Source organism: Nicotiana tomentosiformis, chromosome 4, assembly GCF_000390325.3.
Source record: "Nicotiana tomentosiformis chromosome 4, ASM39032v3, whole genome shotgun sequence".
NCBI classification, from domain to species: Eukaryota; Viridiplantae; Streptophyta; class Magnoliopsida; order Solanales; family Solanaceae; genus Nicotiana; species Nicotiana tomentosiformis.
Window position 1 is genome coordinate 94,434,266 of NC_090815.1, and position 22,635 is coordinate 94,456,900.

Below are 22,635 nucleotides of genomic sequence, written 5' to 3' on the forward strand. Positions count from 1 at the left end.
TTGGATACTTGATGCACCTGTCATAGGGGCATCATGTATCGACTTGTGAGCATGGCTTGGGTTCAACCATGCAAGCAAGGGTCCGTTGGCCTAAAGGTGCAGTTGTGGGGCGACACTGCACTATTCAGGATGGAAGCGTGTCGCGAAGGCAATGTATGGGCATGGCACGAAAAACGCACATGACAATGGCCAAGGGCTAAAGGTTGCCTTACTCGGGCGAGGCACGAGCTAGTCGCGGATGCACTATGCGAGTGTCAAGCTTGAGGATTGGGCTGTGCACGCGGGAGCGATGCTTAGTCTTGGGCGAGGGACAAGACATGTCCTAAGCCAATCCCCCAGGGCGCGCATGGATTGTGATCCTAAGATGAAGCGCCACGACATGTCTAGGGCCAAGGGCCTAGACATCTTACGGACGACACAAGTTGGGACGAGCCTACGGGCGAGTCCCACCAATAGGCACATAATCGTGCTAGGGTATCCTGGGAGAGGAAACAGGCTGGCCTGCAGCGAGAGGAACTGGAGGCGCCGCACGGGTGAGCAGGTGCCGCTACCCAATATACGGATTTGGGTCCGTGACACTTGGTATCAGAGCTGATTAAGGCCATACTATGCCATGGCACAAAGTCAAGGCAAATGATGGATATGGCGAGTGCATTTTGGATGTTAGTGCGGAGATGACGTCAAAGTAGAGATTGATGTTCATATGCCATCAGAGATCGAGAACCCGATACTGATGGTCGAAGAAAAAAATGGGTGATTCCATTGTCTTTCGAAAGTCTAAGGTGCTGAATGAGGTGATATGCCGATGAGACAGATGGTCAAGAAAAGGCCATATTTGCCATGGACTATAAACTTGGGCATGATCATAGAGGAGATCTTGGCAAGGATGCGTGCAACGCATCAAGTTGAGTGTCTTACCTACGGGAGAAAACCTTTGGGTTACCTTAGGGCATTGCCAAGGTGAGGAAACGGATTCGAGGGTATAGCGAAGCTTCAGAATTGGGCGAATTTCCAAGTTAGAAGGGGTCCTTCTGGAAAGAAGTACGTCGAATGATCGGGGACCGTTGAGAGTCCAGGTGTGAGGCACACCGAACCGGGAAGCCGTGCTAGCAGGACCAAGAGGGTACCTGTCTATAGGGCAAGTATTGAAGTACTACCGGGAGCATTGGCTACTTGCTGAGGAAGTGACAGTTGGAAAACAAAGAGCTTTGTTCGGGAATGCGGCGATGCTATGACTTTGGGAATGTAGTACTCACCAAAGGTCATCCCAAGAGCTGGCCGAATGCCGAGTGGGACGACAGAGCTAAGATGTATCCTTCACATTGAGTGTGGGAGGATCCCGCCTATGCAAGAGGCATATGGGCGAAGTCGTGGGTCTGTGAGCGAACACATCTTCAAGGTAGTGAGTGCAAGTAAAAGCTACGGGAGCAGAATGCTACGGGAGCTATGCCAAAAGGGCTTCTTAATGCTACGGGAACGAAAGGTTACGGGAGCCATGCCAAGGGCATCTTAAGGCTACGAGAGCGAAAGGCTACGGGAGCGGCGTCAAAAGAGCACATTGATGTGCTAACCTATGAAGGAAAGCTTCAAACGGACATGAAGATCGTGAGGGTCATGGTGTGATTGACTAGTGTGGGTCAATCACAAAGTGAGACACCAGAGAGTGCAAGTACGGCGGCACTTTCCAAGTGAACACCGAAAGGAGGTGAAGTGCAGAGGCACGCTTGGAAGATACTTGGGGTAGAAGTGCATGAGGCACGACTCCTTTTGAGATAGGACTTCGAGGAAGTCCAACCCACATGACAAAGGGAGCTGAAATGGGAATACCTGAGGGGGAAGACTCCAGGATGTCTTAGGCCATGATGTGTCATCAGGGACGATGGCATTATGAGTGTGGGAGGATGTCACAACTCGCAATTTGGATTTGTGATTTCGACCAAGAACTAGTGAGAAAAGGCTCTTCTGATTGTCTGATGTAGATCTGTCTACTCGGGCAACTTGGGCTTTTTAATTTTAAGCATATATAAGGAGGGTATAGGTGATGAAAGCTCCGACCTGCCTCCCCCATACGTGCTGTCACCAAGCCGTATCGAACGAGCTACCTTGGGGGTAACCTCAAGGGCCTGCCTAGATGACTCAAAGGAGTGTCAAAGGTATCCATACGAGTTTGGGAACTCTATGGATGTCGCAACGCCTTCGGGCTAGAGTTAGGCATCAAAGTGGTGCTGGAGGCTCGATGTGTGGGACGGCCAGCCCCGCGGGCTACCGAATGTTGGAACGAGACCTCCGTGCCAATTGGATACTTGACGCACCTGTCATAGGGGCATCATGTGTCGACTTGTGAGTATGGCTTGGGTTCAACCATGCAAGCAAGGGTCCGTTGGCCTAAAGGTGCAGTTGTGGGACGACACTGCCCTATTCGGGATGGAAGCGTGTCGCGAGGGCAATGTATGGGCATGACACGAAAGACGCGCATGACAATGGCCAAGGGCTAAATATTGCCTTACTCGGGCGAGGCACGAGCTAGTCGCGGATGCACTAGGCGAGTGTCAAGCTTGAGGATTGGGCTGTGCACGCGGGAGCGATGCTCAGTCTTGGGCGAGGGACAAGACATGTCCTAAGCCAATCCCCCAGGGCGCGCATGGATTGTGATTCTAAGATGAAGCGCCACGACATGTCTAGGGCCAAGGGCCTAGACATCTTACGGGCGGCACAAGTTGGGGCGAGCCTACGAGCGAGTCCCACCAACAGGCACAGGATCGTGCTTGGGTATCTTGGGAGAGGAAACAGGCTGGCCTGCAGCGAGGAGAACTGCAGGCGCCGCACGAACGAGCAGATACCGCTACCCAATATAAGGATTTGGGCCCTTGATAGGTATCCCTCATTTTCTCTGCTACTCCCAACCAAATATCACCTCGGTATCATGCGGTGTGGTTGTTGGTTGTAGCATCATGCTAAAAATTATTCTGACATGCATTTTTCATGTAACAGCTTGTTTGGATTGTTGTTACGTATTGTTTCATAATGTATCGTATCGTATTGTATTGTACTGTATCATTTGATAAATAAAATGTTTGGATAGATTATATCGTTTGTTGTCGTTTCATAATATCACGCACCAGTAATATGAAGAATAGACTTGCAATATTATAAAGAAAAATTATGATACGGGGTAAAATTATTATATAAAAAGTATAAATAATAAAATAAAATTATTTAATAATAATGAAGGGTGAGATGAGAGAAAAAGGCAAGGTAACGACGCGACCACACCAAATTGGTCGTTACATAAAATGACACATTTTGTCGTTACATAATGACGTATTTAACAATACGATAAAATAAAATTTAAGTAACAATCAAAACAAATATCGTATTTAAAGTAACAATACGATATAATATAATAAGTAACAATCATCTAAACAATCTGTAAGGTTCATTCATTTAATCATGATACATATAAATTAATATAATTTAAGTTCACCGCTAACACACACATTAAAAGGTCAATTAATTGCACAAAGTTGCGGCGTGGATTTCTTTCCCTTCATGATAGAAAAAAGCAAATTTGATGTTTTTCATGCTTGTTTCAACTTAGAGGTAATTATATCAACAGAAAAGAACGACAGACGATAAAAGGAAAGCATATATATGTTTCCTCTAATAAAGTCGTCCTTTGAGACACTTGTGATAAAATTGGAGTGCGTGTACAGTTTCTGCGCTAATATTCGATAGACACCTGCCCTACATCTAAATGAGATATAAGTATTATAACTTTAAAACAAAAAAGATACTATATGGATCCTCCCAAAATGATTTTGGTAGCCTAAAAAAATATCACTAATAGGGAAATAAATTATTCTATAATTAATTATTTTTGAATTAGTTATCCTAAGATTAATTATCTCACTTTTTCATAAAGATAAAATAACACTACAATTTCAAAATAATTTAATCTTGGAATTAATTATATCACGATTTTATCTCAATCAAACATATGATAAATTCATCTTAAATTTAATTTCGGGATTAATTATCTTTTATCACGACCCAAGAGGTACTGAGCTTAACAAACTATGTTGTTTGGCATGTCTAAATGCACTTCCAAAAGTTCGAAGGTCATTTTCTTTCTCCTTGTGAAGTAAGGTATACACGATAAAGGTCGTGAAGGAATGTACCAATACCTATAATTAAGAAGTGACGCTAATATTGATTGTGAAATGAGGAGATTTTGCCAAGACTTTTGGAGAGTTGATGCCTTGAAGAAATTGTTCCATTGTTGCCATCACAACATATCTTTTCGTAATTGTAATCATCTTCTTCTCTTGAGAAAAAGTACACATGTCAAAGTGTCAAACATTCGTATAATTAACTAAGAAATAATTAAAAAAATATAATAAAGTAATTTTTAAACGTACGACATATTTCTCCAGAATTAATCATTTTAAAAAACGTGTTAAAGGGCGCAAAATCTGTTATATGCTCTCCATTTGGCGTTTCAAGTAATTGTTTTTAATTATAACAAATAGAGTGGGTAATCGCTCCAAACAAAAAGTAAATTAAGCTAATTACTTTATAATTCTTTTTCATTTTTGCCATTATGAGTCTTTTTTTCATTCTGATATTTCTTTTCTCTGGTCTCCATCACCTAAAATTGAAGAAAAGTAAGACATGTAATCACCTTGCACTTTTATGCGACGTACTTTTCTCTTGGTGGTACCTTGAATACATGTTCGGCTAAAAACGATCCAAAGATACTCTTAACATGATGTGATATTGTTTGTTTTGGACCAAATTCGTACGTTTTTTCCCAAAAAGCCTCACACCATCAAAAGTATTCAACTCCTTATAAGTAGCTTATTTTCTTTTCAACTTTTTATGTGATACTTTATTCACACACACCCAACATATCAAAGGCGGAGTCAGAATTTTAATTATATGGGTTCTAAATTTTAAAATGATGATTGAGTTCTAAATTTAGTATTTGTATATATTTAATAAATGTTTTTAACATAAATACATTATTTGAACAAAAACTAGTGGTTCGGTCGAACACATACTCGAGCTTCTAACTTCACCCCTGCACAATACCTTGAGTAATAGAAATATTTCGTTCGTATTACTTGACAATTATTGCGTTTTTCTTGACCATTATCAACATTATTTAAAGAGCCTTAAGATATGTTTAGTATATAATTTTCATAAACTTTGTATAACTAATTTATTTTAAAAAGTAATTGATAGATTCATGAGTTTAGGAAATTATATTAAACCATTTTTTCTGAAAGATATTAATACCAGGAATCAAAAATTCTTACCAAACAAAAAGACAGAAGGTTACGTCTCAAACAAGTAATTGCTTGTCACACTCTTCATCTGCTAGAATATTTCATTCTTAAAGGTTTCTTCTTCTTTTCTGTTTCTTTTTAATTCTTTTTGTTTTTCTTATGCTATTTTGTTAAAAAAATAATTATTTAAGCTCCCATGCGAAGAACACGTGACCATTGGTTGGGACGCTATCAAAATTCAAGCTAACCTAAGCACACCACATGTGATGTGCAAGTGCAAGTGCAATGAATGATATACTTCAAAGAACCCTATATTGTCCCACATATAAATAAAAGGGAAATATTTATTTGTTTTTTTGTTAGGGTATCATTAAATTCAAACACATTGACGTGTATAGGTTGGTGACGATGAACTACTAAATATTAGCAAGAATTTGCCACGTGCAGCTTTTGAACCATTTAACTAAATGCTCTAAAGTGTAGAATTACTTGAATAATGAAATAAATTAATAGGGTATTTCCTTGGTGTTGGTTGTTTACCTAAATATTTCGGGAAAAAAAATAGATGAAAGTATGAGGTGTCAACATTTTAATTAAAGATGTCTAAGGAAAAGTTCAACCTTTTAAATGTAGGAACTAGGAAATGTGTTCAGACGTACGGTCGGAATGCTTGTAAGGGAATCTAAAAGAGGGGAGTAATAAAATGACAGAGATCTTTCCGTCCTTACGTTTTAATAAAAGGTTTCAATTTAAACTTTTATAGCCTGTTTGCTCAAAAAACTTTTTTGCTTAAAAGTAACTTTTAGTTAAAAATACTTATATTCAAAGTTAAGCTATTTAATCAAACTTTTAGAAAGAAAAAATATTTTTGAGTAGAAATAGAAGTAATTTTCGAGAAGCAGAAAAAAATAACTTATGTTAAAAAATACTTTTTTGAAAGGTACTTTAGAGAATTATACACTTAGAAACACTTTCTAAAAGTTTAGCCAAGCAATAATTATTGTTCAAAAGTATATTTTTAAATTAAATAGCCATACACAATTACTGCTTCTCACTAAAAATATTTTTTTTTAAAAAAAATATATTTAAAAAAAGTATTTTTCAAAATAAGCTGATTTTAAAAGTTTGACCAAATAAATTATTAGAATAAATATCTTTTTAATAAAAACACTTACCATTTCCTTCTTACATTTACCCGGGTAACTTGACATGAATCCAAATTATTTCCTGTCAGTGTATTCCAGATGCCTAAAGGAAGAAAAAGGAAAAACAATAAGAATCCAGAACTTCAAATATGTCGTACAATGTCCAATACGTTATTGCATTTTAGACGTGAAAATATTACTTGTTCTAGGGTAGAAAAATTAAAATTATTTTCTTAGTAAAATAGAAGTCTTAATTGTAGTATAATTTCTAGTACTTCTCGATTTAACATGTTTATGTTAAAAATCCTTCATTTATACTAATATAATATTACTAATTATTGCCTTCGGTGTCAGACAAATTTGGTTTTAAGAATATTACAAAAACCTCGAAGGGCAAAATTTTAACTCCTATTTGTAAGAAATATTGTTTGCAAAATTGTTATTCACATGCTTCTTCTTTTGTCGGCTTCACTCACATGCTTCATCGAGTAGTATTTAAAGGCCGAAGATTACTAGAAACACCATTTATCCACTTTACATTCAAACACACATTTTATATTATTTATCCAATTCTTAATATAATGAACGAAATGTCCAATGTAGAGTAATTACTTTTCATCAACTTGAAATGCTTGTACAGTAATACCAGCTTAAATTGTTAGTGAACCAAACTAGCTTTAATCAATGAGTGAGTTAAGTGTATGAATTTGTTTTTCATCTAAGCGTAAGAATATAACATTTCATGAATTATGAAACATGAATTTTGGCTGTTCTTGATTTGCTTAGCTGTTGATTTTGCTAATAGGGTGATAAAAACTCAAATCAATGACCACACAATTCAATGAACTTGATTACAAAAAGATCATACAAAAATTTAGGTTTGGGTTTCTCTCCACTCAAAATGACTTGCACCAAACTTGACAAATAATGTTATACGATGCAATTTGGATTTCGACCCACCATCCATATATAAGAATTAGTGCATTGGATCCAGAGAAAATAATAGTGAAATGAACTAAATTCAAACCATCTGTTATATGCATTTCGGCGATTCAGTTTTGGTACTAACACTATCGGTCTAGTTTTGAAAAAGTGTTCAATTTTAAATGAAGGCAACAAAAATTGGCCATCTGGTGTAAATAAAACGTTGTTTATTATGTTACATTTGACGGGTTGGGAAGTAGTTTAACTTGGTAATTTGACATCTTTGCTGACATGTGTTATACTAAGATCTACGAAAAAGAAATCAAACCTATAAGCTTACTGCAATGTTTCGTAGCATTTAGTTTTCTTGAAAAACGATCAAATTTAAGAAAAATCTAGGAAAATAAATGATAGAGATTTTTTGCTAATATTCCAATCAATCATGGCCAAAATCAACTTTCGTTCCTATATACAGTTCGGAGTTAATAAAAGGAAAACTCGTTTTGTCAATTTTTATGTGTTAAGCTTTTTGGGTGTCAAATAAGTTAGGATTAAAATAGATTGAGTCAATGGACAGCCCTATTCGTCCAATATTTTTCAAATAAAAAATGTGTTGAGTCAAAATAGGTTGGGTAGCGAATCATCGTTTAACCCGCTTAACTTAAATCTACTTTCCAAATATTTTTAATAAGTTTGTAGTTATCAGTTGTGGTTTCAAAAAATGACCTTAGCTCCATGGAAGAATGTGAGCACCTAATTTTTGACCGTATTTCAATTTTCTCTCACTCATCTCACCAATATCATACTTTGCTCCCACTTCACTTTTTCTTGCCCCGTGCTTGCCCCCCCACTCATAAATTCTATACCCCATTTTCAGCCAGTAAAACACACACACACAAGAAAAAAAGGACGGGGAGACATCTGCTAAAAAGAGGCAAAAAAAAAGGGGGTCTTCTTCATCATTTCATATACTCCAGTAGGAAAACCCAGAAAAAGAGCTATATCTCCATCCTTCAAAGCCTTAAAAACTGACAACCAAAGCACCATAGTTCACCTCCTTCAAACCATCACTGATTCCCCTTTATTTCTTTCATTAAAACACTTCAAAAGTGCAGCAAAATCGCCTCCAAAAGCCCTTCAAATACAGCATAAAACGCAGCAGCAGAACTAGCAAAATGCAGCAGTTGTGGCTTCTCCATTCCACTTTTAAAATCAGTTCTGAAGCCATGTAAATGCATTTTTGCTAGTTCACTGTCTTGCCGGCGTTTCGCCGGAGTTTCACCATCTCCGGCCAGCTCTCTTTTACTATAACGCAGCAACTCCACCTTCATTAATTGTTGTTGTTCTTTTAAGTTGAGCTCAGTCCGTCAAGGTCGCCGAGGCCCCCTGTTCGAGGTTTGCGTTTGAGGTCTTTGGTTGATTCATTTAAAGGTCAGCTTCTGTTTTCTAGCGTTTTTGATAATAGTACTGCATCGGGGTGGTCACCTCTTAGCTAATTATTTTTGTTGCTATTGATTTTGCATCTACATGTTTAGTTCACATAGAATATTTTATTATTTTTGGCCTTTTGATTTATTTGAAGATTGTTGAATAAGTATATGTTTTTCTTTTTAATTTAAAACCCAAAGTTTAAACACAAAAAATAAAAAGTTATGTGAACTGTTAGTTAAAGTTAAAAAGCTTTGTTAATTGTTTAGATATATCCTTATTTATCTCTTAACGTGAATTATTTACGTGCTTCATATAGTTGTCAAAATAGTGTCTTTATTTGTTAGATTAACAGTTAACTTTTAAGGTGCAAACGGAAACCACATAGTGTAAATGACACTATGATTTCAAATAGCTAAAATCATGCACTTATCCCACAAATAAGTTCATACCACGTGACTTTACAATAATTTCAAAGTTTAGGAATAATAATGAATACAGCTAGTACACTTTTAGGCGCGTTTTAAACTTATTATCGTGATTATGTACATGTTTGCGTGACATAATTATGATTCCCAAAATAAATCAAGGTACGCGTTCGCGTAACTTTGACCAAAAATAATCTTAGTAAATAATAAAGTGTGATTAATTGTGTACACGTACGCGTGACATGATTTTTGCGCACTAAATAAAATGGATTTACACACATGTGATCTGTTTCAAAGATAATTTCATATTTTAGTAATTAAAAACGGATAGATAAAATATGAAAATCAATAAATTATGGTATGTCTAAATTTAATCAAAGCCAAGTTGTAGTCAATAAAGCGACCGTACTAGAACCACGGGACTAACGGAATGCCTTACACCTTTTCCCCGGTCAACAGAATTTCTTATCCGGACTTTATTTTCGTAGACCAATAATAATAGAGTCAAATATTCCTTTGACTAGGGATTCAAATAAAAAGTGACTTGGAATACCCAAAACTCAATTTCAAGTGGCGACTCTGTAAATAAAATAATCCCTATTTCAAAAATTATCACTTTAATTAGAAAAACTCTTTAACCCACAATCCAAACACATTATCGTTTTGGGGAAGTATAAGGAGGTGTGACAGCTCTGGCGACTCTGCTGGGGAGCTCTCAAGAATTCGAGCTTGTACGTTGATTTTGTTTGGCTTATTAATTTTTGTATATATTGTGATTTATTTGGGCCTAATGTGTTACTTGTCCACTATTTTTTCGTTTTGATATTGTTGAACTGTACATATAAATTGTATCCTCTCGCACCCCTCTGAATCTTCTTATAGTTAGTTATGTTGTGTTTGCCTACCGGCATCACAAAATTGCTGTCTTGAGATAAAGCCAGTTAGCCTACCAGCTTCTGGTGAAGGATTTAGTCACACATGCTTAGGCGGGAGAGCCGTTAGCTAGCCAGTGTTGTTCTACTACTGGTGACGCTTGACGCTCCTCGGCTCGGATTGTCCGCTCGGGTAAGCCAGGTCTAGATACCATCTCCTTTAGGATTTGAAAACTTAGAAGAACAAGCCACAAGTAATGAATATCCCTAGTAGGCTACGCTTTATTTGCATTACGTGCATTTGACTTAGCAGCGTTCGACACAGGGGTCGAGTTTCTATTTTAGGACAGGCTTTATTGAGACCATTATGTCATGTTATGTGCTACTTGTTGCATTATTTGAGAGCCTTGCATGTCGACTCGCTTTAGCATATATCAGTTGAACGAAGAGAGAAAAAATGATGTGGTTTAGTGCATATGGTTTTTAAAGATTAATTTTCATAAAAAAAAAATATAGTCGGTTTTAACCGAATTACGCGGGTCTGATTCTCACCGGATGTGAGATACATAGGCAAACCTCATCGGTTCCGACCCCCAATTTTCAAAAATCTAAAAAGATTTTTTCCTTTAATTGCTTCTTTAGAAGTTTCTTTTGTTTTAGACCAAAAATCCAAAAATATTTTCTTTTTTAAAAAAAAAGTCTTTCTCCCAAAATTCAAAAACAATATTTTCGTTCTTTTGAAATTTAAACATAAATAAATTAAAAATTCAAAAATATTTTTTTTTTCTTCTTTAGAAGTTTTTCTTTCACCAATTCCCAAAAAAAAAAAAAATATTTTCTTTGCTAGGAGATTTTGTCGGATTAATTGTATATGAAAAAAAAGTTAGTTTATCTATATTATTTCTGATCCACCGAACTACGCGGGTCTGATTCTCACCAGATGTGAGATACGTAGACAAACCTCATCGGTTCCGGCCCCCAATTTTCAAAAATACAAAAATATATTTTCCTTTAATTCCTTCTTTGGAAGTCTTTCTTTGAGACGTTAAATCCAAAAATCCAAAAAAATATTTTTTATTAAAAAAAAAGTCTTTCTCCCAAAATTTTAAAAAAAAAATCAAAATCAAAATCCAAAAAATATTTTATTTCTTTTGAAATTTACAAAAACAAAATAAATAAATAAATCAAAATTAAAAATATTTTCTTTCTTCTTTAGAAGTCTTTCTTTCACCAATTCAAAAAAAAATCGAAAAACAAATTAAAAATATTTTCTTTGCTAGAAGATTTTGTCGGATTAATTTTATATGAAAATAAAAGAGTTAATTTATCTATTTTATTCCTGATCTACCGAACTACGTGTGTCTTATTCTCACCGGATGTAAGATACGTAGGCAAACCTCATCGGTTTCGGCCCCAATTTTCAAAAAAAAAAAAAAGAAATCCAAAAATATTTTTCCTTTCCTTAATTCATTCTTTAGAATTATTTCCTTAGAAAATAAAAAGAAAACCTAAATCCAAAAAATATTTTTCTTCTTTTCTGAAGTCTTTCATTTGATTAAAAATAAATAAGAAAAAAAGTATTCAATTAAAAATCTAAAAAAAATATTTTCCTTCTCCTTTAAGAAATCTTCTTTTCAAAAATTCCCATAGTAAAAAAAAAAAAAAAAAAAGAGCTTACATATGCACTTTATTTCCGATCTGACCGAACTACGCGGGTTTGATTCTCACCGGATGTGAGATACGTAGGCAAACCCCATCGGTTTCGGTCCCCAATTTTTAAAAACCAAAAAATATATTTTTCTTTAATTCCTTCTTTAGAAGTCTTTCTTTGGGACGTCAAACCCAAAATTTCAAAAATATTTTCTTCTTTTTTTTGTCTTTCTCCCAAAATTCAAAAAAAAAAAAAAATCAAAATCCAAAAAAATATTTTTTGTCTTTTTAATTTTTTTTTAAAAATAAATCAAAATATTTTCTTTCTTTTGGTGAATCTGTCTTTAGAAGTTTTCTTTCAACAAAAAAAAAAAAAAATTCCAAAAAAAAAAACCGAAATATTTTTCCTTGCTAGCTGCTTTTATGGGATTATTTGTATATGAGTTAAAAAAGAGTTAGTTTATTTTACTTTATTCCCGAATTGCCCGAACTACGCAATATCTGATTCATGTGGCGTCATGATACGTATGCAATCCCCATCGGATTCGATCATAGCCATAAATAAATTGAGTAAAAAATAAATCGAAAAAAAAATTGAGTGAAAAAGAAAAGAGTGACAGAAAATAACAGAGGAAAACAAAGAGCGAAAACAACCAAAAAAAAAAAAAAAGAGCCCCCGAGATGGAATCAGTTCACCCTTGTTGGTGAATCATACTCGAGCTTGTTCTAAAGCTAGTCGGACTAGGTCTATTGCAGCCAATAGCCCCGAACAGGCCAAACCCCGAGTCCCCCTCGTACCGGACTAATGCTAGATGTGAATACCACTCTAGAGCAGTGTGGCATGATAGGGAAGAATGTTGGACTCTTAAGAGAGTAGTGGAAGACCTCATCGAGGTCAAGGCAATAATGCTTAGGGATGAAGATGCCCTTAATATGATGAACAATCCTTTGCATATTCACACCAATGAGCCAATAGTTGGAATGATCCGTGAAGATGAGGAATTTGATCCGGCATTGAAAGCCATTGCATCCATTGTCGAGACAGAAGAAAAGCAAAAAATGATCGCCAAACCTGAAAGCCCCCCATCAGACGGGAGACTCGGTAGCCAGTCTTGTTATCCTTTCTGCGTCCAAATTATTTCAGGGTGTAATCCGGATGTTTTACATTATTGTCTTACTTTCCGATGAAAACCCTTCTATCTTTTAAATTCAAAATGAAAAAAAAATCAAATTCAAAAAAAAAAAATCAATTAAATGAAATTAATATTTCATTGTCTAGGAATGTTCTCTTTTCTTAATCTTGTCACCTTTCTTATTATCTTTTTAAAGTTCTGTTAATGCAGATTTTAATAACATGACATGCTTACGGACTTCATGCCCATATCCTAAAACGCCGTCAGACCTCAAAATAATGAATCAAGAAGCAGAATGTGTTAAAGAAAAGGCTTGTGAGAAAATAAACAAAGAATTGGAACACTAGGCCTAAGCCAAGTCCAAATGAAATCGGAAGAAGTTGAAATTCCCTCTCTTCGGATCATTTTTGAAATCGAGATTAAGGATAAAGATTGGGTCAAGAACCGGCTTGGAACAATTGACTATGATTGATGAAAAACGTATGGCCGCAGTTTTTCACGAGCAGTTGTACCAACAAAGAATGGCCCGTGCCTACAATAAGAAAGTGCGCCCCGAAAAGTTCGAAGTGGGGGAACTCGTCCTAAGACGTATCCTCTAGCATCATGAAGAAGCCAAAGAAAAATTGGCTCCAGATTGGAATGGTTCATACATTCTAACAAGATTACTGCCAAAAGGGAGCGTTGTATTTGGGAGATATCGAAGGAAATGTCTCCGAGACAACTGTCTATACAGACACTGCCAAAAGGTATTATGTTTGACCCTTTTTACGCATCTTTAATATTCTCTGATTGGGATGACGAAGGCTTTCATTCTCGCTACCCAAACTCTATCAACCTTTTGCAAACCCTCTTGAGCCGGTTACTTTTCTTTGATTACCCTCTTTGGATCCTAGAAGTTTTTATGAAAAAAAAACAACAAAAGAAAATCAAAACAAAGTGAATTGAACTACGTTCGACTTGATTCCGAAAGGATACATAGGCAGCCTCTCTCTGGGGTTCAGTCACACCAAAATAAAAATCAACATTTCCAAAAAAAAAAAGAAAAAGAAAATGAAACTAGGGCAGTTGTTACAGATGGTCGAAGATGGTTTCGCTTTAAAGGTTCCAAAGTTGTAATTCAATCCAAATCTTTTTTATCCAAATCCTTTTCAAGTCCTTCCGATCAATCAACGAGAATGTTCAAGAATTAGAGGATACATTTACTTGGATTTGATACAACCAAATGAAAGAAATAAAATAAGAGAGTCTTATTGGTAAAAATCCTTACGGCCATCGTAGGGCGTTGCAGAGTAAAGAAAATAAAAATAAGAGAGTCTTGTTAGTGAAAACCCGCAAAGGGCACTATAAGGCGATGGTGAGAAGAGAAATGAGAGAGATTAGCTGGTGAAAACCCGCAAAGGGCACTACTGATCGAAAAGAAGATCTTCACAGCCATTGGTATTGACAGTCCTGGGCATTGTTTCTCGGTTTCGAGGCAAAAGTTTTGATGAATTTCTGAGAGTCAGACAGTTTATACAGATCATGCATCCAGTCCAAAAAGTATGTCATGTTCATTGAAATCTGCATGTACTCCAGATAAGTCCTTCTTTCCTTTCCCCGAAAGGGATACCTCTTGTCTAAATTCATTCTACATTCTACTGTTTGTTTTTCCTTGAATCCCTTTTGGTCTAACTCTGTTTTGAAACTAAGGCAAAGAAGGGATAGTAAGACTGATTTACAGGACTCCGGTTTGATACAAGCTAATATGCAAAAAAGGCACCCAGACTCGGCATGGGCATCAAGTTGACCCCGACTGGTCATGGCGGCTGATGCTTCGAAATCAAAAACTCTTGTAAGGATGAAATCAAATTGAAAGTGCCTATAAGGGCAAAATGAAGTTGAAAAGGTTAAGTCTCAAGTGGCTAACCGTTTTGGCAAAGTTTGAAAAGCCAAAGGTTCCTCCAGTGCTCTGAAATTGAAAGTGTTGAGGAAAGAAGTCGAAAGTGAAGTGCCACAAAGTAAAAATAAAGTTGAGAAGGTTAAGTCCTACGCGGCCAACCGTGGTATTCAGGAAGTCATCATAAAAAAGATGGGCACAAAGCCAAGCTGCCAAAGACATCAAGGCCACAAATCGACCACCACTTTTTAAAACTCACATTTTTTCTTTGTTTGCAGCAGGAACAAAGCAGTGCAGAATGTCGATTCCTAAAGGACGAATGTCACCAAAGGTAAGTTTCCTTAAGATCTCCAATTTTCCTTTATTTTTAGCATGCATCACTACTTTTTATACCTCTCATTTTCGTAGCTTAACCCAGGTAGAACATTTTCGCCTAGGGGGGTCCAGATCATAGTTCCGGGTAGAAGTACTCTTCGCCCAAGTTGTTTTACGTAGCTTAACCCAGGTAGAACCTTTTTGCCAATGGGGGTCCAGCTCATAGTTCCGGGTAGAAGTACTCTTTGCCCAGGTTGTTTTACGTAGCTTAATCCAGGTAGAATATTTTCGCCTAGGGGGATCCAGCTCATAGTTCCGGGTAGAAGTACTCTTCGCTCAGGTTGTTTTACGTAGCTTAATCCAGGTATAATCTTTTTGCCTAGGGGGATCCAGCTCATAGTTACGAGTAGAAGTACTCTTCGCTCAGGTTGTTTTACGTAGCTTAACCCAGGTAGAACCTTTTTCACCTAGGGGAATCTAGCTCATATTTCCTGGTAGAAGTAGTATTCGCCCGGGCTTATTTTTCGTAGCTTAACCCAGGTAGAAGCTTTTCGCCTAGGGGGATCCATCTTATAGTTTCGAGTAGAAGTACTTTTCGCTCAGGATGTTTTATATAGCTTAACCCAGGTAGAACCTTTTAGCCTAGGAGGATCCAACTCATAGTTCCGGGTAGAAGTACTCTTCGCTCAGGCTTGTTTTACGTAGCTTAACCTAGGTAGAACATTTTCGCCTAGGGGGATCCAGATCATAGTTCCGGGTAGAAGTACTCTTCGCCCAGGTTATTTTACGTAGCTTAATCCAGGTAGAATCTTTTCGCCTAGGGGGTTCCAGCTCATAGTTCCGGGTAGAAGTACTCTTCGCTTAGGTTATTTTACGTAGCTTGATCCATGTATAATCTTTTCGCCTAGGGGGATCCAGCTCATAGTTCCGGGTAGAAATACTCTTCGCTCAAGTTGTTTTACGTAGATTAACCCATGTAGAACCTTTTTTACCTAGGGGGATCTAGCTCATATTTCGGAGTAGAAGTAGTATTCGCACAGGCTTATTTTTCGTAGCTTAACCCAGGTAGAATCTTTTCGCCTAGGGGGATCCATCTCATAGTTCCGAGTAGAAGTACTCTTCGCTTAGGATGTTTTACATAGCTTAACCCAGGTAGAACCTTTTCGCTTAGGGGGATCCAACTCATAGTTCCGGGTAGAAGTACTCTTCGCCCAGGCTTGTTTTACGTAGCTTAACCCAGGTAGAACATTTTCGCCTAGAGGGATCCAGCTCATAGTTCCTGGTAGAAGTACTCTTCGCCCAAGTTGTTTAAGTAGCTTAACCCAGGTAGAACATTTTCGTCAAAGGAGATCCAGTTCATAGTTCCGGGTAGAAGTACTCTTCGCCCAGGTTGTTTTACGTAGCTTAATCCAGGTAGAATCTTTTCGCCTAGGGGGATCCAGTTCATAGTTCCGGGTAGAAGTACGCTTCACTCAGGTTGTTTTACATAGCTTAACCCAGGTAGAACCATTTTGTCTAGGGGAATCCAGCTCATATTTGCGGGTAGAAGTACTCTTCGCTCAGGTTTTTATATATAGCTTAACTTAGGTAGAACCATTTCGCTTAGGGGGATCCAGCTCATAGTTTCGGGTAGAAGTACTCTTCACTCAGGTTGTTTCATAGCTTAACCCAGGTAGAAGCTTTTCACCTAGGGGATCCAGCTCATATTCCGAGTAGAAGTACTCTTCGCCCACGTTTGCTTTTCGTAGTTTAACCCAGGTAGAACCTTTTTGCCCGGGGGATTCAACATTTTTTGAGTAATACAGGACGCCAACCCCTGGTTATATTTCCTTTCCAGTAATATAGGGCGTCAACCCCTGGTTATATTTGCTTTTCAGTAATACAGGGCACCAACCTATGGTTATATTTCCTTTTCAGTAATACAAGGCGCCAACCCCTGGTTACATTTCCTTCTCAATAATACAGGGCACCATCCCCCGATTATATTTCCTTACCAGTATAAGGTACACTAATTCCTAATCTCCTTACCAGTATAGGGTACACCAATCCCTACCTGTGTTCTCCAACATAGCGTACACTACTCCCTATTTGATTTGATCTTAAATGCATGGTACGCCACTCCCTGATATCATTGCCAATATAGGGTATAACATTCCTTAGTCGCATTTTTCCAACATAAGGTACGCCAATCCTTAGTTGAGATATCTTTTTGACAATATAGGAACACTATCCAAAAAGAAAAAAAACAAAAAAAATAAATCATCATGATCTTTTTCGGGTACACCATTCCCGATTTTTTATTGCTTTCAATAAAGAAATAGTTTAGAATTTTGTTACAATAACTCACGAAATTTTCCTAGTAAAAACTGGGGCAGAAAAATTTCGTTTGTTTGTTTGTTGTGATGTCTGAGCAGGTTTTACCTCGAGGCACAGGGTTTGAGATGAATAAAAGAAGAAGTCTCAATCGAGAATAAAGAAAAGAGAAGGAAAAAAGTGAATCCAAATGCAGAAGCAGATGGAAAGGATATGGACTGCTCAAGACATGACTGAAGTTATGAGCTTCACATTTCCCGTTTTGCTCAGAGGAAGCCGTAGAAGAATGAACTAGCACCTACAGCTAGCAAGCATCAAGGTTCAAATCAGAGTCTGTGTGAAGACTCAAGATCAAGTTTTAGAAGATTTATAACTAGGAATCTTGTAACTCATAGCTGATAGGCTTGTTTAGTTTTTTTTGATTTCGATGTAATAACAGAACTACAGACCGGAGCCTCGACGGAACCTCACTCGACTCTCCAACTCAGCATTCCATCCTTTTCCTTGAACTACACGTGGCGTAATTTTCTTATATCCCGGGATATATAGGTTGTCCATAACCAAGACTCGGCCGCACTATTTTCTCTTATCTCTTCCCTTTTAAATAATGGTATGGCCAAAAATTAGTCATATCGCTTATCTTTTTCTTTGCCTGAAAACTCTTCATGTTTTCAAGCAAAAAAGGGCATGCTGTGAGCACCTAATTTTTGACCGCGTTTTAATTTTTTTCCACTCATCTCACCAATATCACACTTTGCTCCCACTTCACTTTTTTTTGCCCCCCATGCTTGTCCTCCACTCACAAATCCCATACCTTATTTTCAGCCATTAAAACACATACACATAACACACACACAAAAAAAAAGGACGGGGAGACATCAGAGAAAAAGGGAAAGCAAAAAGGGTAGGGATCCAGAGAACTAAAAAGAGACAAAAAAAAAAGGGTCTTCTTCTTCATTTCATATACTCCAGTAGGAAAACCCAGAAAAAGAGCTATATCTTCATCCTTCAAAGCCTTGAAAACTGACAACCAAAGCATCATAGTTCACCTCCTTCAAACCTATCATTGATTCCCTTTTATTTCTTTCATTAAAACACTTCAAAAGTATAGCAAAATCGCCTCCAAAACCTCTTCAAATACAGCATAAAACGCAGCAGCAGAACTAGCAAAATGCAGCCGCTGTGGCTTCTCCATTCCACTTTTAAAATTAATTCTAAAGCCATGTAAATGCATTTCCGCTAGTTCACAGTCTTGCCGGCGTTTTGTCGGAGTTTCACCATCTCCGGCCAGCTCTCTTTTACTATAACGCAGCAACTCCACCTTCATTAATTGTTGTTGTTCTTTTAAGTTGAGCTCAGTCCGTCAAGGTCGCCGAGGCCCCCTATTCGAGGTTTGCGTTTGAGGTCTTTGGTTGATTCATTTAAAGGTCAGCTTCTATTTTCTAGTGTTTTTGATAATAATACCGCATCGGGGTGGTCACCTCTTAGCTAATTATTTTTGTTGCTATTGATTTTGCATCTACATGTTTAGTTCATATAGAATATTTTATTATTTTTGGCCTTCTGATTTATTTGAAGATTGTTGAATAAGTATATGTTTTTCTTTTTAATTTAAAACCCAAAGTTTAAACATAAAAAATAAAAAGTTATGTGAACTGTTAGTTAAAGTTGAAAAGCTTTGTTAATTGTTTAGGTATATCCTTGTTTATCTCTTAACGTGAATTATTTACGTGCTTCATATAGTTGTCAAAATAGTGTCTTTATTTGTTAGATTAACAGTTAACTGTTAAGGTGTAAACGGAAACAACATAGTGTAAATGGCACTATGATTTCAAATAGCTAAAATCATGTACTTATCCCACAAATAATTTCATACCACGTGACTTTACAATAATTTTAAAGTTTAAGAATAATAATAAATACAGCTAGTACACTTTTAGGTACGTTTTAAACTTATTATCGTGATTATGTACATGTTTGCGTGACATAATTATGATTCCCAAAATAAATGGTACGCATTCGCGTAACTTTGACAAAAAATAATCTTAGTAAATAATAAAGTGTGATTAATTGTGTACACGTACGCGTGACATGATTTTTGCGCACTAAATAAAATAGATTTACACACATGTGATCCGTTTCAAAGATAATTCCATATTTTAGTACTTAAAAACGGATAAATAAAATATGAAAACCAATAAATCATAGTATGTCTAAATTTAATCAAAGCCAAGTTGTAGTCAATAAAGCGACCGTGCTAGAACTACGGGACTCGGGGAATACCTTACACCTTCTCCCCGGTCAACAGAATTTCTTATCCGGACTTTATTTTGGCAGACCAATAATAATAGAGTCAAATAATCCTTTGACTAGGGATTCAAATAAAAGGTGACTTGGAACACCCAAAACTCAATTTCAAGTGTCGACTCTATAAATAAAATAATCCCTATTTCAAAAATTATCACTTTAATTAGAAAAACTCTTTAACCCACAATCCAAACACATTATCGTTTTGGGGGGCATAAAAGGAGGTGTGACAAAGAATATGTTACTGCTGAAATACGGAAGAATTGAAATCTTAGATAAAAACACTATGTATGGATGGTATGAACTGCCTAAACAAGAATTCTTGAACAACAAACAACCAGTTCAAATATTCATGATCAAGAAGTACTGGATTCTCTTCGGATAGGCCCTGAAAGGAGAGTTTTAAATATAATAAAACTACATCCTACAAAACCAGAACCACTTTGTTTTTTTTTTGTTGTGTACTTCTATTTTTGACAAAACTCTCTTACGGATTGATTAGGCCTAGTAATGGAGTCCAAGTTGGTCTCAATCATGTTGTAAGCAAATATATTATTTATTGAACTCGTATACAGTTATCGAACTTTCTAATGGTATTTTATTGGGTCGTTATTGTTGTTGTATACAGTTACTGAACTCTATAAAGTTTGGCCAAGTGGATATATCACAATTTTTTTTTGTGTCGAATTTGGCGCCCTTAAAACTCGGTTTTGAGATTTATAGTATACTTGATACTTCATTCTGAACATTAATAGGTAAAATATCTTACCTATAATGATACTTATAACTTTTTGGCGTGGTCATCTGATTTTGCATATTGGGGTGAAGGAAGAAAATAATATGAACATTTCTATTGTGTTGTCTTTTGCTAATAAACTAACTTTGTTTGGTGGCAGTTAAGGATCAGGCATTCAGTCTCACAATTATTGGAACGTAATTGAAACTTTGGGCTCTATTAAAAAAGAAGAATTAAACCAAATAGTCGCTTATCCAATCATTTAAACTAAAAATAGTCGGTGGAGGTATAATATATACATAATTTATGTGTTATATGTGTATAATTGCGTATAATCAACGTATAATCTATGTAATGGCTAGAAAAAGTAAATAATGAGTATGGCTGGCTATTTATGTAAAGATAACTGAAAATTTGGGCCGATATTGGGCCTTGGATCAACTCAGGCTTAAAATCAAAAGTCCAACCTGGTATTTTGCTTTGGGTCCTTTTCAACCTTTTATCTTTTTCTTTTTTACTAATTTTTATTCCTATTTACCCACCGTCATTTTTAACTTAATAACGAGTTGTGGTTGTTGTTTATTCACAATGTTACTATCGTGTTAAATCAATTACGAAGTATAAATTAAAATGGATTATCATAACTATTTCAAATGCAATGAGAAGCCGTGTAGAAAGTCTCAAATTCAGGATCGCGCAAATTTCCTGAGAAACGAAGTAATAGGCGCGTAGGTTCAGGACTAGACCGACTACTCCAAGAGCACTCATCCATAAACCGGTCAATAACTAGGATTTAGACTTTTCCTTGAGAAGAAAATCAAATACGTAGATCTTTTTCTTTGGATATGAGTGCCATAAATTCCTGTAAATCTAAATAGTATTTTAGGACTTGAATTTTATTATATGGCTATCTCAGTGACCAAGGATTGAAGAAGCCTAGTATGAAAAATGAGGAAAATTTCTTACTTATATATAGCAACATTTACTACTACCATTGTTTCTTAAAAAAGAAAAAAGAAAAAAAAGTACTACTACCATTTACTGGAGTGATCGGTTATTCTTCGTTTTAGTTAAGTGTTAGGAAAGAAGAATTGATGAAATACGAGCTTCATGGATTTCTCTATTTCATAAAACTTGTTGCAACAATTTCTAGTATAGATCTTAAAAGAAATGTCTAATCTATTATCGCTAATCAAAAAACTTTGTATGTAAAATATCTTTCATTTTCGGCTCATTTTCTATGATGATTAGCTTGAATGCAAAGTTAAGAAATTTGATCATGTCCTGATTTATAAAGCCTTTAAACATTAAAAAAGGAAAAAAAAAAATGAACCGCTAATATCGTGTTATTTGAAAGGGTTGTTTTTGTATAATTTGGATTATAACATGGTGAGAATAATTGAAGGGTGATAAGACGTAGCTTTTATTGGTATATGTTTGGTGCACTAGACTATTAATAGGATATTACAAAATATGTGCGTGATTTTACAATAAATGTTTTTGAATAAACTTTTATTTTCATTGTATGGCTTTCTAAAATGACTTTGAGAGGAGAGTTTTGAAAGACAATTATTGTTTTATTTCGAGATTATTAAACCTGCGTGCATATTGGATATGGTATAAAAATAACATCACAATTATGATATAAATAATATTGAGATCGCTTGTATCAAAATTAAAATTCAATCAAACTCGAGAAATCTCACATTTATTGTAGAATTGTTATTATTCCTTGATATAAGGGAGTACATAGATCGAGTTGGTTCAATTATTTTAGTTACTAAATGAAACAAACTATGTCGGATTTCTAAATCTTTAAACTAAATCAAACCAACAAAAGTCGAAAGAATTTTTTGATCTCGCTTTTTGATTTTCGGTTTTCATGGGTTTTTTTTTTTCTGAAAAGTTCTCCATAACCTAAAATATGTAATTAGTGCTCAATATTTCTTTTGTCCTTGTAAAATATAATAATTATAGCTAATGGGGTTTGAGCTAAGTCGACAGTCTCCAAAGCAGAAACAAAATCATTGATATAGAACTGTAATACTTACGAGTGTCAGGGTGAAACTCGACATTTGAGCGTCTGAGACGCTGGAGGTTTTTTTTTGTTGCTAAAAGGAGAATTTATTATTAAGTAGGAAATTAAGAGGTATCATTACAGTCCGGAACTGTCTTAACGATACAGTCCTTAAAAGTTTTTGTGTAAAATAGAGAAAGCAA

The 22,635-nt window shown here is 36.1% G+C and overlaps 1 long non-coding RNA gene across 1 annotated transcript; it reads left to right on the plus strand.

Moving 5' to 3' along the window:
- Window positions 1-8,087: 8,087 nt before the first annotated feature.
- Window positions 8,088-18,962, plus strand: LOC138909024 (uncharacterized). Its single transcript, XR_011415522.1, has 2 exons — window positions 8,088-8,788; window positions 13,079-18,962. It is a non-coding gene; the product is annotated as an uncharacterized lncRNA (long non-coding RNA).
- The last annotated feature ends 3,673 nt before the right edge of the window (window positions 18,963-22,635 follow it).